This window comes from Leuresthes tenuis, unplaced genomic scaffold (assembly GCF_036924035.1).
Source record: "Leuresthes tenuis unplaced genomic scaffold, fLeuTen1.0.hap1 SCAF_8, whole genome shotgun sequence".
NCBI lineage: Eukaryota > Metazoa > Chordata > Actinopteri > Atheriniformes > Atherinopsidae > Leuresthes > Leuresthes tenuis.
In genome coordinates this window covers 4,108,533-4,126,142 of record NW_027325362.1, presented here as the reverse complement: position 1 = coordinate 4,126,142, position 17,610 = coordinate 4,108,533, and the positions used below count along the sequence as shown (strand labels likewise).

The 17,610-nt window shown below is 41.1% G+C and overlaps 1 protein-coding gene across 1 annotated transcript in view; it reads right to left on the bottom strand.

The window, feature by feature from the left end:
- LOC140312745 (pro-neuregulin-3, membrane-bound isoform) overlaps nucleotides 1-17,610 on the bottom strand; it is a 357,971-nt gene that overhangs the window by 260,515 nt on the left and 79,846 nt on the right. The window lies entirely within an intron of this gene.

The following is a 17,610-nucleotide window of genomic DNA, read 5'->3' as shown; positions in this document are numbered from 1 at the left end:
AACTTCCAGTTTTCATTCTTAACTTCTTTGCAGTACAACTATTCACTTTGTCACACATTCATCGTTACAGCTCAGAAAACTCAGTGGTTGTTTGTTGAAAATGTAGTTTATTGCAGTGAGCTGTGCAGACATTTTCCATATTGCCATGGCAACGCACATCGCTTCTTGGGAAACCCTGCATGTCCTAAACTGATGCTTTGTGGGTAGCCTCTGCAAAACTCGTACATCGGGCTCCTTCGTAAGCATTAGTGAGTGAGTAACTGGGGATGAGAATGGGTTGGTTTGATATGAGCTGCAGGCGTAAGAAGAAGGTAACTTATTGTTTGCCCTGCTGGGCTCTGGGTTAGGCTGTGAAGGTTAGTGAACTGTAAGGCGGCTTCCTTTAACATTACTGATGTTCCTTGTCCTCTCCCTGAGGCTGTTTCCCTGATTATCACGAGCAGGTTTATTACATATACACATGTACGTTTATTACACCACACACACACGTGCCAACACAGACACCTACATCCCAACCTGCAGAGAGGTCAGTGCATTCGCTCCACAACAGGAGTGTAAATAATGTTCTCGTTTTTCCCAAGTCTCTACGGGAGTCTGTGTGTTAGAGATAGAGGCCAGATTTCTTAATGGATAAGTGTTAGCTTGCAGCAACTACTTCTTTCAGCCACAGATTTCACATGGAACTGTGACAAAGAAATGCTTCAATCTAGGTGTCAATAGTCTTCACGCCTCACAGCACATTATCATTATTTCCTTTTTTGCTTCCCACATATGCTCCCTGCTATAGTCAGTCATAATTCTAGTATCTTAGTCACATTTCTAACACTCAGATGGCATAACAACAAGATGTGCACCTCATTGCAAACAGAGGAGCCATGATTTATGCCACAGTGAACAACATTGTGCTATAAATCGGATGCTATCGCAGCTTTACAATGCTCACAAAATGTCCACATTTCTTCATGTTGACAAGTTTGTGCAAATTAGCTCAACAGTGAAGCAGTACAAAGGTGGAACACGGACTTCTGACACATATATTACTGGAGAATGAAGGAAGGGTAAATAACATTAATTAGCCAAAGAGGAAAAGAAAGAACAAGGGGAGATCTTAAAACTGCTAAAACTTTTCCCACCTGGTTAAACATTACTGGGTTATATTTCATGTGAACGTGATTAACAATATTTATCAAAAAAGCATTTCAAGCATATCTGCACAACAAAGTGAGCACAAACTACGTTATTAATGGTCCGTTTGTCTCGTATGAGTTCTCTGGAGACGACAGTGAATCACCATCAGTTCAGTTGTGTAATAAGCCTATTTTTCCCCCTTCACATAAGAGCAACTCATCAAAGTCTACAACATCAAACATGACCTCAAAAAAGGTTTTGATGCTTCATCCTAAACTAAATATCTGCCCATGCAGCACCTGTTGACTACCTTTTTTTTTTTTTAAGTGAATTTTATGCAAAACCTGACAAAAAGCAAACACACACACCCTTCTGTCTGGTTGTATATAAAATGGATGTCTTCTGCTGTGAAGCTAATAGTCTAAGTGCATCCATTACTGCTTTGTTGTTTGGGTATTTGCGAATATATGTGTGTGTGTGTGTGTGTGTGTGTACTGAGACCAGTGACCCATATGCATATCGAGTCAGGGACTCATGTCCTTTGAAAGTTTCTACACAGGAAGCTTGTCACGACACGGTGAGAACGCCACACTGGCACAAGCAATGACACTATTGAAACTGTGCACAGAACAGACTTTGAAATAATTCACATCCAGACTTTCACTGTCTCACATACACACACGCATGCACACAACCAGCTTGGTCTACTTGGCTGTTCATCCCAGTTGAGAGGGCCTTTGATCACACATCAAACAGATAACAACCTGGGAGACAACACCCAAGCACAAGTTCACATGCGCAGGCATATATACGCAGAGAGAAACTCTCTCATGCACAGCTGAGAGTGAGGTTTGTGTGCAGTACAGGTCGTTTCTGGGAATGAGTGAGAAGAAGGGTAAGAGCAGATGAGTGCTGTGGAGAGATGGGAGAGCAGATGGAGAGAGAACATGCACGGGGGGGGAGATACAGAGAGAAAGAGAAACTGACAAGAGGGAAGAACAAGTCGACTAGCTTGTCATTACTGCCTTTGGCTGCTTCTTGTTTTATCATTTTAAATGCAGGAAAAAATAACAAGTTTGCTTTAAAAATGCTTTAAAAAAAGTAATATAGTCGTCATGTTAATGATGTAAAACTAAGCCAAAAAAAAATAAAAATCTTTGCGTATCCATCGGCGATAAATGTTTTTGCTCTTTGCACAACTGCTCCTTTCTACTTTCAACAGTCTCAAAGCAGTTTATCACATTCTCTTGAAGTTTTCCTTATTTCAATCGGCTATAAAGTCTCTGTTCAGGGACCAGGAATCTAGTCCCGCTTGGCCAAAATGCAAACATGGTGGTCAAAAGAGAGTTCTCACCCCCCAACCTGAGTGAGCTCAGGTTGATTTAATCCAGTTTAGCCTCAAATCTTCGACAAACTGATGTCAAGACAGGATATGAAAGAGATGAACAGCCACAACTGTTGCAGCTTTAGATTAATCAGGACCCAACTTTGGGCTGCATAGCGGTTATCTCTGTCGCCTCACAGCAAGAGGGTTCTTGGTTGAAATCCCAGCTGGGGCCTTTCTGTGTGGAGCTGCGTGTTCTTCCAGAGCATGGATACTCCGGCTTCCTCCCACCGTCCAAAAACATGCATGTTCGGTTGACTGGTGACCCTAAACTGTCCCTCGGAGTGAGTGTGAGCGTGACTGTGTGTCTCGTTTGTCTCTGTGTGGCCCTGTGATGGACTGGCGGCCCCTCCAGGGAGTAACCCCGCCAAATTTTCATAACATCCAAACAGCATTTCTTTTTTTTTTTTTTCTTTTTTTTTTAATTGGCATGGCCACTAAGCTTATGAGAAAGAAAGGGATTACAGAAGCCACAGTAATTCAGGTGCCTTAATGAGAGAGACCGCTGGTGTGAGACTCCTGCATAATGTTTCCAACTGTCAGTACTCTTGCAATATCTCAGTTTTCTACTCAAGATTACTGTTAGAGTTAGTGTACATGGTTACGTCTACATATGATAAAATACACGGTTGCAGAGTTACAAAGACCGATATGCATGTGACTCAAACATTTTAATATTCCCATCGTGTCACATAAGTGTTGTGAGATGTTACTGGGTACTTTGACCTAGTTTCTGATCTGAAACGCTATGTTAATATGCTCAGTTTAGTAAATCTGGGCCCAAGTGTTTTTTACTTATTCATGAGACCAGGCTGCGCCAGGGTTAAACCGATGTGAAAATCTATTAAAAACAAAAAAGACAAGCTTTTCCTATTCAATGGAAGTGTTCTCTGGAAGGCAATTGGCTTTATTTTCCATCTGAGGCTTGTGGCACCGAACTCATGCTGCAGCTGCCGAGTTCTCCCACACACAGATTTGAGGAGAGGAACTCGCTGTAACTCCAACATGCCCAAATTCAAAAGAATTTATTCAGATGTAATTTGCATAAGCAAATATTTTTCTGAGCGTCAACAAACAACCATGGACAAAGACATACTGTAGATGCACATCCACATTAAGGATACAAAATTAAGCACTTGAACAACATGGAAACGGGCATGAATGCACAAACATATTATGTACACAGACACACAAATACTCCAGAAACAGCTCTCTAATATGAAAGCATCTGAGACTTTAATGAGCGGGATAATGTAGGCGGCTGTTTTGAAATTCCGTTTCTCGTCTTTACCCATTTCCAATTCCTCACCTCCCCCTCTACCCCCTCCCTGCTTCCAAATCCCTTTCTTCTACCTTGCCACTTCACTCCTCTCCCTCCTCCTCTGTCTAGCAGCAGCAATTCAGTTTTAATTGCTTTCTGAGTCACCTAATTCCTCTGAGAAAAGAGAGCATGAGAAAAAGAGAGATGGAACGAGAGACAGGGAAGATGGAGTTAAACGTTTGAAAACTCAAACTCACTTCTTCTTTTCTTTCCCTTTTCTTCAGTCTTCAAACACCAGATTGAATGACAGGCTGTCACATAAAACATATTCTTCTACGTTACCCGACCAATCAGGGTTCAGGGCTCGAAGTGCTCAGAACCAAATACCTCCCACTCCAGTATTTTTCTTTTATTTGTAACTCCTTAAATAGCTCTCAAATAAAGAGAAATAACTACTTTCATGGCCATGAATCAGAGGATATCATTTAGCACACTAGCTTATTAGATAGTCCCTACTTATTATACTGATTGACTTGTCTGCATCTCTGGAAACATGGAAGATGAGATGTGGCGAGTTGGTAATCATTAACGAATACAATGTTTAAGCCAAGAGATAGTTAGCTCAGCTGCTGACACAGAGCTCCCCTGATTTAGGCTTAGTCCACAATATTAGTCCCAAAATGAGCAGGTCCACCTCAAAGGTGGTTTATTTTAAACCAAATCATCTTCTTTTCCTAAACCCACCTAAATGATCTCAATGAAGTTTTGTAAGGACCTCCAGTGTCACTTATTAATGCAGAAGGTAGTCTTTAGCATCAGTTTTCATCATGCCAGACAAAAGGAGTGCAACAGTATGTGTCTGCATCAGTAAGTTATTAGGTTAAGGGTATGAAGTGGTGTATGTTAAACCTAACCACGATATTTTCCCCCAACCTAACTGACTGCTTAAGGTCCCATATCTATCCTAGGAACACGTGTTCCCAAAACATAACCATGTAGGTTGATGCATAAACCTAAACAAAAGTAAACAGGGAAACATGAGTTTATTTCACCTCTTCTCCTGCTTTCTTGTGGACACTTTTTGTTTTGTTCACACATTTGTCTCCCTGGAAGCAGAATGTATTGGAACAACTCCAACTCCATAAAGACTGTCAGAGATGCTACTAGCTTAAACGAAAAAAAAAACCATGTTGATGCCATAGGGATGAGAACAGGTTGTATGACTTGTAAATGGCAAAGTTTGAATCAAACATGCCTGACCAAAAGTCCTGACATCGAATAAAACTGGCTTCTAGATATACAATATCTTCCTACCGCAAGTGAATTTATTATATAGAAGCAAAAACAATTTAGTGTATAAGCCATAAAATTGATGAGTTAAACTTGAACCAATAGAAATATTCTGATGTTCTTGAATCAGAGAATAGATCACATTTCAATCTTGAGTCAATACAAAAAAGGAAATAAAGAAGACAGAAATGGATAAAAGAGCTTTTAAATAGGAAAATGGACGATGAACAGTCTGATAAAAGATGTCCTAATGTAATATGGCAGACACACATTAAAGATTAAGTAAAACGCTCAATAAAGCTGAGCTGCAGCAATCCTTTCCATTCTCCTCAACTGTTTCAGTCTCTCTTGCTCTCTGTTTTCGGCTTTGAAGTTGAAATCAAGGCCGCCTGTTTGAGCAGCAGTGACCAGACAGAATTGATTTTGTGGTGATGAAAGCGAGCCCCGAGTGTCTCTGTGCACGTTTGACTGTGTGTTTATTTACACCGTCTACATAAGTCAGCATGTACAGAACATTTTGGTCATTCTAAGTCACAGATGGCAGTCTGGGGGGGGGGGGCACTTATGAAGGAAAAGGGCTTCAGACGTCCCAGAGATTTCATTTAAAAGATCAAAGATTTTAAAAAGCAAAAAGTTTAAGGTTTCTGCCTTTTCTTTGAAATATGAGAAACAGGTTTAGGTTTAATGTTGCAGTTGAATGATTAGTCTGACTGTATAGACAGTCGTCTTTTCTTCACCCCTTTTACTCTCTTTTACTACCATATCCATTTGCCATAATTCAGCTCAGTCTCAGTGTTTTTTTTTCTGCTGGTGAGGCAGTCACACTTGGTTGGAATGCAGTAGATAGAATATATCACAACAGATTAGTGAAACGTGAATCGGCCATTATGTGTGTTCATAGCAACCCTCTGGCTACTGCCAGCTTTAATAGAAAAAATAAAGAAATAAAAACATGGCTTCAGTTTAGCCAGAAGACTTTGCTCTCCAGAGGACCTGAAGGCGACCAACGGGGCTGCCCTAAATCACTGACAGACACTCTCTGGTGTGTTTCGCTGACTCAGCGCTGTCCACTGTGTGTGTGTGTGTGTGTGTGTTTGTATGCTCGTGCTGGTGTTTCTGCTGTCGCCTGGTTAGTGGCCACGCAAGCCTGAGAGTGTGTCTATGAATATGAAATTAACATCCCCGTGTGTGTGTACCTGCAGACATGCTCATGAATTAAACATTTTCTCTTTGATCGACCAAGTATCTTCACCTCAAAAACCAATTAAGCAGCGATGGGGGGGGGGGGGGGGGGGAGGGGGTATGAATTTTGAAAACGTCTGTTTCAAACCGGCTAGATTTCAGGGAAACTTGTAAATGTTTTATCTTAAAGTGGTGCATCAACAGCCAGATGGACTTCTGCCCATTTAAATATAGAACTGGTTATGTCATCAGTCTTATGGCTTTTATTCTTCCCTGCAGTGCTGAATGTGAGAGGAGATATTTTCTTTATTTTTGATGAAATATTGTCCATACTGGAGCATCTGCTGAGGGCAGGAAAGTCACCCAGCAGCCAGAATGACTCAGACTGGTGCCGTTTCCTGTCAAAAAGCCATTTTTACATGTATTTTTCCTTCTTTATCTCACATTCACAGTTTTATTCTCCAACACTAGTATTACATTTTGAGTAAAAATGCATTTGCCTTATTTTTAGCACTAATTCAAACTAATTCTATCACTTTAGGAACCCCAGTACATTGTCACTTTTTTAGGCTTTTTACATCCTTGTGAGAACATTCTACAGAAACCATTGTTAGCTAATGTTAATTAATGTAATATTCCTTCATCACAAAACATTTAAACAGGCTGTAAACCTAAAACATCTGAATTATCTCAACCCTTAACAGACAACTACATGAGAAAACAAAGGTAGTTTTTTACAGCAGGAGCTGTCCACTCACTCAACTTAACACCAGCCAAAATTCTTTCCTCCCACCAGCATGTCACTGAGAAGCGCCGCTGTTCATCACACTCATTAACCACATAGAAAGACCTGCTTAAGCAGCCACAGGTGTGCTGCCACATGACTTCATGAACAAGGAATGATGGATCAGCACCATCTGTGGTGACTGATCATTACACACACACCAGCCTTTAATTTTGAAGACTGTGTGGACAGTGTTACAATAAGTGATGAAAATAAACTGAAATAGCTCCATACTTAGTAATGTTCAGGGTCCTCATCTGAATGTCTTTCCACAGAACAGGCTGGGACAGCTGAGCATTACCCCATAGCTAGTTCCAAATCTATTCTGACATGACAGGACCTGGTTTCCTGAAGGCTGTCTATTTGATTTTGAAACCTGACTGCAAAAACTTTCTTGAAATTTCCAGCTCATGCAAAATGTTTCCAATCCAGTACAACTCCCAGAACTATTGGTTAAAAGCTGCCATATTTGAATGCAAATCACAAAAACATTCTTATCTATATTTCGTATGTGAAGGTCCTTAAAGTCTGTTTATATTGTTTAAGATTCTGTTCCTGTTATTTTATTTTTTCATCTCTCCGAATCAGACTTGCAAGAAATGGCAACTTGGTTTAGTAAATAAATGCAAAGCTCCCTTTCAGTCCATCGTACGGGTGGTTCGTCCACAGGAGTACGCAGCTCAGACGAATATAGCCTAAGTCCCTGTGCTCCTCTTTGTTCACCATTCCTGTGGATAACAGGCAGAAGTTCATCTTCAGCAAGATCAGCAAAACACGCAAAGTTTTCCTTCTGTCCTCGAACTGAAACAACGTTAAGCAGCCACAACTTTCTTCCTTACAGAGGGACGGCTGAAATGCAGGAGCCAAAGAAACAGAGCAGTTATTAGTAGGCATCCAGAGGAAATTACATTTAGCTTTAGCATGTACATTTTACTTTAATCTCCACTTGAGTGATTCTTGCTGCAGAAGATCAAAGCACATTCTGTATCTTTCATCCACAGCAGAGTGAGTGGTTTCTGACACCAAGGCCTTCCAAAATTGGTCACCGGTGTGTCAGCCTCAATCATGCTTTGTGCAAAGAGTTTGTTCAAATAGCTCAAAAATGATAGTTTAAAGTGTATAGAAGGCTTCAATGTAGAGATATTTTAAGGTAAGATATATATAACATGTTTCATTTTGCACAAATGGACCAAAACAGGCAGCCAGGAATACACACACAAAGATATGTGGGGGGCAGAGAACGGAGGAAAAGAAGCAAACTTCCCTGAGGTAAGAACCAGCTGATGGAATATTTGAAGAATCTAAAAAAAGAAACAAAAGTACAACTGAATAGTGTTTCTTTCACAGGATACTCCTGCTTCTTCCCGCAGTGCGAAAACATGCACGTCATCAGCTGGACTGTGTGCTGAAGGACTGACGGTTGACTGCAGGTGCAAATGTGGGCATGCAAGGTTGTCTGGTTGGCCCAGTGATGAACTGGCAACCTGTCCGGTGCGTAGCCGTCTTCTCTCCCCATGACAGCTGAGAGAGGCTGCATAAAGGTTAAAGCGGGTATAGAAAAATGAATTCAGGAGGAAAAACAAAACAAAATGAAGCTTGACTGAAGAGTGGAATAGAGAAAATAATTCCCACACTGTAACTGAAGTGGGAAACGACCACTTCCTTCTTGTTTTTGAACAGGTTATTAACACTTCCTGCAGCATCATAATCAAACAGACTCATCGGGGTGAAAAGCAAGAAAACGTGTGATTGTGTTGTTACATAACCCTAATTTGATTCTTATTTTTATTTCCATGCATGTGATGCTTTGAAAGACCTCAGGAAAGAGTGGAGGACAAAGAGGAAGAGAGATGCGCCTACACCTGCCAGGTGACTCTGGAACAGATGGTCAAATCTAAATACAGCCCAACGGGCACCAAAGACAGTGGGCTGACGCTGTGAGCTCTCATTCTCGTGCGCTTTAGTGCATCTGTGTAAACGTGCCCGTGGATGAGGACAGGCATGAGCTCAGAGGTGGAGCTCTGCCAGCAGCCCAGTGGCTGACAGCTGGTCGTGGGTTCGAGTCCTGAGGTTCAGCCCCTATGGGCCTGTGCATATGTCCACCTACTGTTATCAGCCGACCTTACCTTTTAGACAGCACTTTGAACCCTGTAGGCTGCAAATGCAAAAACTGCTCAACACATAGCTCTTATGATCAGCATTCATATTTGCATTTAAATAAACTTTCTGCTGCTCAAAGGCTATAAAAAAAAAGCAATAGCAACTTTTAAAATTGCCCTTTTGAATTAGAGGAAGGGTTGACTGGTTTGATCTGGCAGTAATAATTGTTATGGCCAACTACAGGAAAGGCACTCACTTGAAAGTGATAAGAAATATAAAATCCTTGTACAAACCAATTCCACCGAGAACTGGAAGACCACACAACATAAAAAAATCAAGATAGCTGGTGCTGGTTCTATACGTGACAGGCATTGCTCTTAAAGCCATCACATACCATTTTAAACAGATTCTAAAACAGATTTTATCAACTGTGACAATTCAGTTTAACAGCTGTACTCCTTTTGGAGCTCGTCATGAGAAAAGATAAGTAATAATCATGCTTACACGAACACAAAATCCTTGCACAGTTAAACTATGAATCTCTATCCAAGCAGAAAATCTGTTTTTACAATGATGTCATGACTTCCAGCAGGATTTTACAATTCAGGTCAACTCACAGCGTGCCTTGTGCTGCAAGAAGTTAATACTTTACAGCATCAGTCTCACTTCTGACTGCTGAGTTTCACTCCAACTATGAAAAGGACAATAAGATGGGTAATAGTAAATCATATGGCGGCTGTTCTGAGTCAGAGCCTTTTCAGGACGGATACCTGGCAATGTTCAGTCATTTGTCAGGGCTTTACGCCCTGCCACCACTGCTGGGTGAGTTGGTGCTCATCATCAGAGACTAGTCCCAAACTAAAGACAGTTTCATGTTGTAATACGATAAGTAGGTCCTGAAAGGTAATCAGAGTGACCTCTTTAAAGTGGAGGAAACTTAAACAGAAAGCTCAGCGATTGGTCAGAAGTTCCCGTCCCTCAGCCTCAACCTGGTCTTAAAGATCTATTATGTCCAGTTTCAAATATTTTAAGTTGATTCATTATTCAGCTCAACAGCACGAGGAGTTGATGGACCTGGTGATTTGTATTCTTTTACAGACCACGTGATAAATAAGAGATTCTTAAAATAAATGGAATAGTGGAGGAAAAAAACGTGAAATATGCAGCAATCCCTCGTCTGCATTTAGCTGCTTGCATTAACAATCAAGCTAGAGGAAGCTTCCTTCTTTGGTCTTTTGCTTGTGGAAGCGCTGATTTCCTGTATCTGTACCTGTTCACCTCTACATACAGAGCGGTGGAACCAACCTGAGCAATAAGACAGGAGCTTTCATCAAACGTGAAACGGACAGTTTAAACGGACACCTTAATTTGAAAAAAATAATGATCGACATAAATAAATGAAATCAACTAGACTGTACACGTTCTCCCCAGTTCCAGTCCTGAGCGCTGACCTGGAAACAAACTGAAAGGAAACTGAAAGGTGGGCATATGGCGACCGATTGTAGGGGAGTCGGACAAACTCCGGTGGATAAATCAATACCTGTCATGTGGTTCAACTATGACAAGGACAACGCTTCAAATTAATGGCTGGTACCCTCTCTAACCTCAGCTCAACACAACTGTGCATTTAAACACGCATTTAAACATTTAAAAGCTGGATCGAATGAGTACATCTTTGATTTTCAGCAGATTAAACAGCTTGAACATCTATCCAAAGAGAGAAAGAAGGAAAGGGGTTTTAATCTTGAATAAACTTGGATCAAACAAGTAAATTGTCTTTGACTCATAGTTAAACAGAGTTATATAAGATGCCCACATGAGGAGCTAAATAATTCTTTCTGTTTCTATTGTGAATTTTAAATTCTTGTGAATAAGGAATCATTATTCAAATAACTTCACAAAGTGGTTGTTCTTAGTCCTCAAAGCCTGGATTTATTATTCAGCATGAATCAAGTCAAGTGAGTCAGCAGTAGATGGTTTTCATACAGTGTTCTGTAGATTCATGTGGTTTAACCTCAGCTGGTGGCTTAAAGGCCTTCGATGTCGACACTATCTGCCATTAAAAGCTGTGGTTTTGAAGGATAAAGTCCAATCCAATCCCTGTAAAGTTAAGTGAATATGAAGAAAGGAAAAAGCACCAGGCCTGTGCACACAGACGTGCTTACATGCAGAACTGAGTTAGAATGCATGCTCCTCGGCTTCCTCACTAACCAAAGCGGTGCATCATATCACCGAAGTGATATGTGCTTTGTGCCAGCATGCTGATAAATTTAAATATTTGGGCGCTAACAGAACAATGCACACTCCAGTTCTATGTTCATTCTGAGACTAGGCTGGCAGAGCATGTGAGTTTGTTTGTTTCTGAATGAAACAAAATGACCACCAGCTGTGCAAAACAATGCACTAAATGTTGATTATGCTTCTTTTTGGGGTGCTGCCTTCTTTCATGGTTTATGCTCTGTGGTGATAGCTGCTTTTATTTCAGCTGCAGAACCACAAAAGTAAACACCCAAGCTGACGGCCAGCGGCTGCTCTTCCTGCACTTTTCAGGTGTTTTTTTTAGTCTCACTTTAATAACCTGCTAACATCATCACAGGGCAGCTGTGCAAAGCAAAAGTACACAGCAATCAAGAATCTACAATTAACCAATCAAGCTAGTGGAAAACACGAGGATAGAAAACCTTGATTAAATCCAGGGCCATACATGTGAGTTTGTATTCAGAACTTTGTCCTCTGTGGATGATGGTTTCATCATTTTCCTTCATCTTTGCTCATGAAGTCCTTCCTTTCTGCCAATGCCTCTCAGAAGAAACTATGACAGATGTTTATCGAATCACTGTGACAAAAAACAGGAAGGGCTTGTGTTCGTCTTCGCTCTCTAACGGTTCCCTCCTTCCTCCTCGTCTTCCCTCTTCATCGTGACGTCTGTCAGCTTCTGCAGAAAACAGCAGGTGGAACTCAAAGGACTCCACAAGTTTGCAACAAGTGACTTCAAATATGGCGTTTGCCTGCTATTTGGTGTATTTTTTTTTACTGTTTATGTGTTCACTCAGAAAGCCAGAGACAGGAGCTCGTTGTTCTTTCTTTAATCACATATTCAGTGTTCAGTTTCAGACATTTTGCAGATTCTTTTCTATGTGAGAAAACTCAAGACGCAGGAAATACACATTATCAGCAAAGCACACTTGATGATTCCAGTCTCCTGCAGCACAGAACTAACGTTACAGGAAATCTGCCACACGGATGGCATTTCCTCCTGAATTTAAGGACAATCCGCCTTAATTAATTAATTCATACAGGCTCTGACAGGTTGCTGACTGACTGTTGGTTGATTCTTTTATATTCAAGTGAGTAATCTTAACAAGATTACCTGAGTTGTGGTTGGAAAACGTTTCAACACCTGTATGCTGTTCTTCCTTCTTGCTTGTACAAGCATCCACGCAGTCACCGTGACGCCTCACCAGGGGAATCTTTCAGCTCTCATGCCACCACTACACTTAACTGATGCTCTAAGGATGTTGATTCCTTCTTCTAAAGCAGGGATGTCCACATCCGGTCCTTGAGGGCCGCTGTCCTGCAGGTTTTAGACGTTTCCCTGCTTCAGATGAAATGGATCTCTTCAGAAGATTGTTCAGTTCTGCAGCAGCCTGCTAATGATGCATTGATCTGAATCAGGTGTGTCGAAGCAGGGAAACATCTAAAACCTGCAGGGCAGTGGCCCTCGAGGACCCGATTGGACATCCCTGTTCTAAATGATTCCCATTCCCGTTTATAACAGAACCCATTTCAGTGTCTCCAGATGGGGGGGGGGTGTTAGAGAGTTAGAGTTAGAGTGAGAGACTCCAGCAGCAAATCAAGGACGTGAGAAAGAAAGCATTACTGGAAGCCTGAGACAGATAAGATGAAAGTATATGCTGGATCTGATGCACAAGGAAGAGTGATAGTTGGACCAATTTGTCTTTATTTCCCTTCAGTGTCCGCAAAATGGACCCCACCGAAAGACTTGTGCTCTCTGCGCTGTCATTATTCTCCCTGAAAGCTAGGACTGGGGCTCTTAGTGTCCCACGCTAACCGTAGCTCCACTCTTTCTTCGCTTCTGCTTCTCATCCCCGTGGGTGTGGAAAGATGGCCTTGTTTGACTATAAGGCTGAGAAATGAGTCACATTTACACTGTGGCTGTTTGCTGCCAGGGGCAACTAAAAGGGAACATAAAAGTGTCAAAGACGTTGGATGAGAGTGAAAGAATGTGAGGCTTTAACAGGACTGGTGCAAGTCAGTGTTCCAGTCTGCTCAGATTAACAATAAAACGTGCTTGGATGTAACACTTGAAATATGAAGTATGTAGTTAGGCAGCGAGAGGAAAAGCAATCAAGTTACTGCAGCTTATTAAAGCAGAACCACAACACAGGTCATTTTTCATCAAATAAAAGTGACTGTGCTGCTTTATCTGCTAAGTGTGGATGGACATCAGAGCTGCTATGATGTATGACCATTTTCAGGAAGTTATATTAAGTTTTTGCTATTTGAGCATGAAATTGCAAGAAGCAACTTAATCTTGCAGCTGGTCAAGGTTTAACTTGATCTATTTTCTGTTCTCTTGGGATGCTTACACTTTAACAGTGAACCATAATTTAAAAGCCTATCACAAGCCGTGGAAGTAAAATCCTTCTAATGCAAGTAAAAGCCCTGTAGATTGAAACCAGAAGAGTTAAAAAGCCTTTCATATTAATCAATAAATCTGCCACAATTCACCTTTTTCATGTCCATTTTGAGCATTGCCAACAGGTAAACCATTGTTGAGACAACACTAGAAATGATTTTTTCTACAACATACACAAGTGCAGTCATCTTTTATTTGTATTTTGATTCGAGGAAGCCCTGCTTTTTATACCCTCACACACTCAAGGTATACCGTACCTCATCAACTATAGATGACAGCCTCTGAAACATCTATTTTACACAGCAATGTGGTCTGAATAATGTATGAGGTCCTTTCTTTCTGTGTGTGATGTTTATGGAATGTGGCAAACATGATGTGTGGTTCACTAAAGTATGTGACATCTTTGTCAAATCCCTCACCATTGTTCAGTGCTTGAAAGTAAAATAAAATGGAAAAGTCAGATCATTCCAGTGCTTCCGCGTGTAAATATTTTCCTTTATGAATGCACCTCTATCATCCAGTCAATTAGGAAGTGCATGAGCTTATTTATATATATTACCTAGGGGCGTAGGTGCATAACAGATACATGGGGTAAGATGTAATTAAAGTATGATTCATTCTTATCTGGATGTGCTGAATCATTAGTTAGCAACTAGATTTTGAACGATTCAGTTTAATTTGATTAAATTCAATATATCCTGATAAAGTTGTGAACATTTCTCTAACACAGATAATAATTTATCATTATAAATGAGAGCAAGCCCTTTTTATAACAGTGGCACAGGTTTGGAAACTCATCCAGATATATTTAATGTAAGTCCAGGGAATTACAAGTATTTTTAGTATCTAATTAAATTTGATAGCTTTGATGTTACTTTACCTTCATACACTGGTATGACACACAGTTGGTGGTGAAATACTCTCTAGTTGTCACTGACAGCATTTTTAGTATATGTACAGTATCATGACAGGGACGCTGTAATTACCTTTGAACTCACTGAGCTGTGGTTGGATAAAGCTTCAACATCTACATCTCTGTTGTTTTCCTTCTTGCTTGTTCAAGCTGTGTTAGCATCCATACATTCACCATGACGCCTCACCAGGTGAATCTTTCATCTGTCATGCCGCCACTTTACTTTATTGACGCTTCATGGACTTTTGTCCAGATTTGATTCCTTCTTCTAAATGATTCCAAAATTCCAAAAAGATGCCAGACTTTAAAGTTAATCGGAAACTGTGCCAGTGCTGTGCAGCGAACATGGCTCCCCGTGTATTTCTGTTGATTTCACTGAAACATCTGAGGCCATCCAGCAGGCGGGTCAGATGTACGCTGGTTAAATTGTGGGCAGACTCCGCCCACACAGCGTGCCAGAGTAGTGATGGTGGGTACTAATTATTTTTAATGGCAGAACTGGGCCATGAAAGCTGCAGTGCCTAACTTCTGTCGCCCCCTAGAGGATTTCTGCGTTATTACAACGACACTGCCGGCACCTCAGTATGACATATGGCCCGGTGTAACCCAAATTCTGATTAGTCTTCTCCTTTTGTCCCTCTCTGTCTTCGCCAACAGACCTTCTGCCGAACGGGAAAGCCTTTTCTTTTTAGTGCGATCCACTTTGAACCTTTTGAACGCTTCTTTCGGTTCTCCGCCATGTTGCTTCTTGCAGCGCTCTCCTCCCCCCGCCCTTCTCTTTTCGGGTAAAATCGAGTAGGATGCGTCACTTCCTGTGCGCAAACGCGGGAATGTCGCTCCACGACAAAATACCGCGAGGTGTTAGAGGAGCCAATCAGCGTTGTATAATCTCCTCCGTAGCGGCTCTGATTACATTACTGACCCAACCCATTTCCCACTGAAATACATCCAGATTTCACAATAGTGTTCATCTATTAAAAATAGCTCCTCATAACCTCATGATGGTTTAAAAAATGTCTTTAATAAGAAACTGATTTTCTTTTTTTCCAATAAAAGATGCAGTGACGTTCTTAGATCTGATTCCATAAAACTGTGGCTGATTAAATTTGATGGCGCTTCATGTACATTTCGCTTACATAAGCACCTCTGCTGCCCCTCTATTCATCATTTCTTCATTCAAATAAAATAACTTTTTAAAGAAACCTTTAACTGTCAAAAAAATATTTTTTAAATCAAATTACTAATTCACTGGTACCAGGAGGTTGAGCCACTGTTGAGTTTCTGCATATTAAGTATGCATGCATGACTATTCATGTGGATTTGTCTGCATGTGTGTGTATCGGCGTGCAAGTATATTCCTACGGAGACATGCTGTCACCTTCCGGAGCCCAGGTGGCCGGGGTCACATGAGTGCCGTATGCAAGCGAGCTGGTGTAGGGCATCCATCTGGTCTTTTTATACACAGCTTGTGCTTGTATGTGTGTGTATGTGTGTGTGTGTGTGTGTGTGTGTAAAAATGACCTTGCTTGCATTGCAGCCCAGAACTTAGAGGGGGTGGCAGAATGCTGTGCATGAAAACAGTTTGTTCATATTCTGTGAAATTCTAATACTTATATTTTAGTGCAATATGTGAGCCTGTGAGGGGTCATTTTCTAACATTTCTGGCTTTCATTTTGTGTCGGTTCCTGCGAGAAAGTTTAATTATGCAAGAACAGACTGATCACAGCCAAAACACTGTCGTGCTACCAGGCAGTTTGTCAGACTACTTCTGCTCCATCTGCCTTTCTTTGGGTTTTAAGATTCAAAGTAGTTTGGTGAGAGACGCAGGGAGAAATGCAAAAGTTTGAAGTGGGTGATTGCTCTTGTATACAATGGTAACAACCTTTTTGGTTCAGTGCTAATGTACAGTAATTATCTACTGATCGCACTACTTTTATTCCTCTACAAGAAGCAGATATCATTTGCCCATTAAATCATGCACAATTGCAAGGTAATGAAACTCCAATAAAGCTTCATACAGGTTGCACTTTGGCTACGTACTTAGGAAATTTAGAGATAAGGATCATCCCATACTGTCACTTCTTCACTTTTTTTCCCACTTCTGTGCTATTTCCTGATTTCTTAGACGGCACTAATTTTAACCTGTCAGATCTGTTCACATGTTCCGTGAACCAATTATCACAGTGATGCCAGATTCAAAACTCTTCCTGTGAATGTGTGATCTTTTGCTAGTGTCTTTTTGACAGCCTCTTCAACGCCCCTGCGCCTTTTTCTTCCACTGAGATTTCATGCCCCAGACGTGTGCCTCTGTTAACTGGATTGTTAGCATCAGGAGGGTGTAGAATCCTGTACATTTTATCCATTACATATGGAGGCTGACACCTTTTGTGAGATGACCTGTCAAACCTGCTCACATGAGACCTTACAGGATCCCTCACTGGCTTCCCACACCGGTCCCAGTCAGTGGGGAGATTGGCCAAGCTAAGCCCACATGTAAGACAGGAAACCAACCGGAATTAATCTGTCATCCTGCATCTACGTTACCATATTTGTAAACAACTGTCTATATGTGATCTGTATTACAATCCTCAAATTCTGCTTTAATCTCTGACTTGGCTGGGACATAAAAACATTGACATTCTTGCTCTCGATTGGTCTCTTTGGATTTAAAAGCTATCATGTTGCTGTCAGCGCCTGCCTTCCCGTCATGATTTCCATCTCTTTCTCTGTGCCTGTTGTGCCACAGCATTTGTTTCATATAGTGTTTTGCTCTCAGCATGACAGTAAATGCCCACTGTGTCCCATTGCTTATTGGTTCCATGATGTTTTAAATATGCTGCTGGTACGAAGGCCTCATACCGTCTTATTTTACATTATTTCAAAATACAAACTCAACAGATCCTCACCT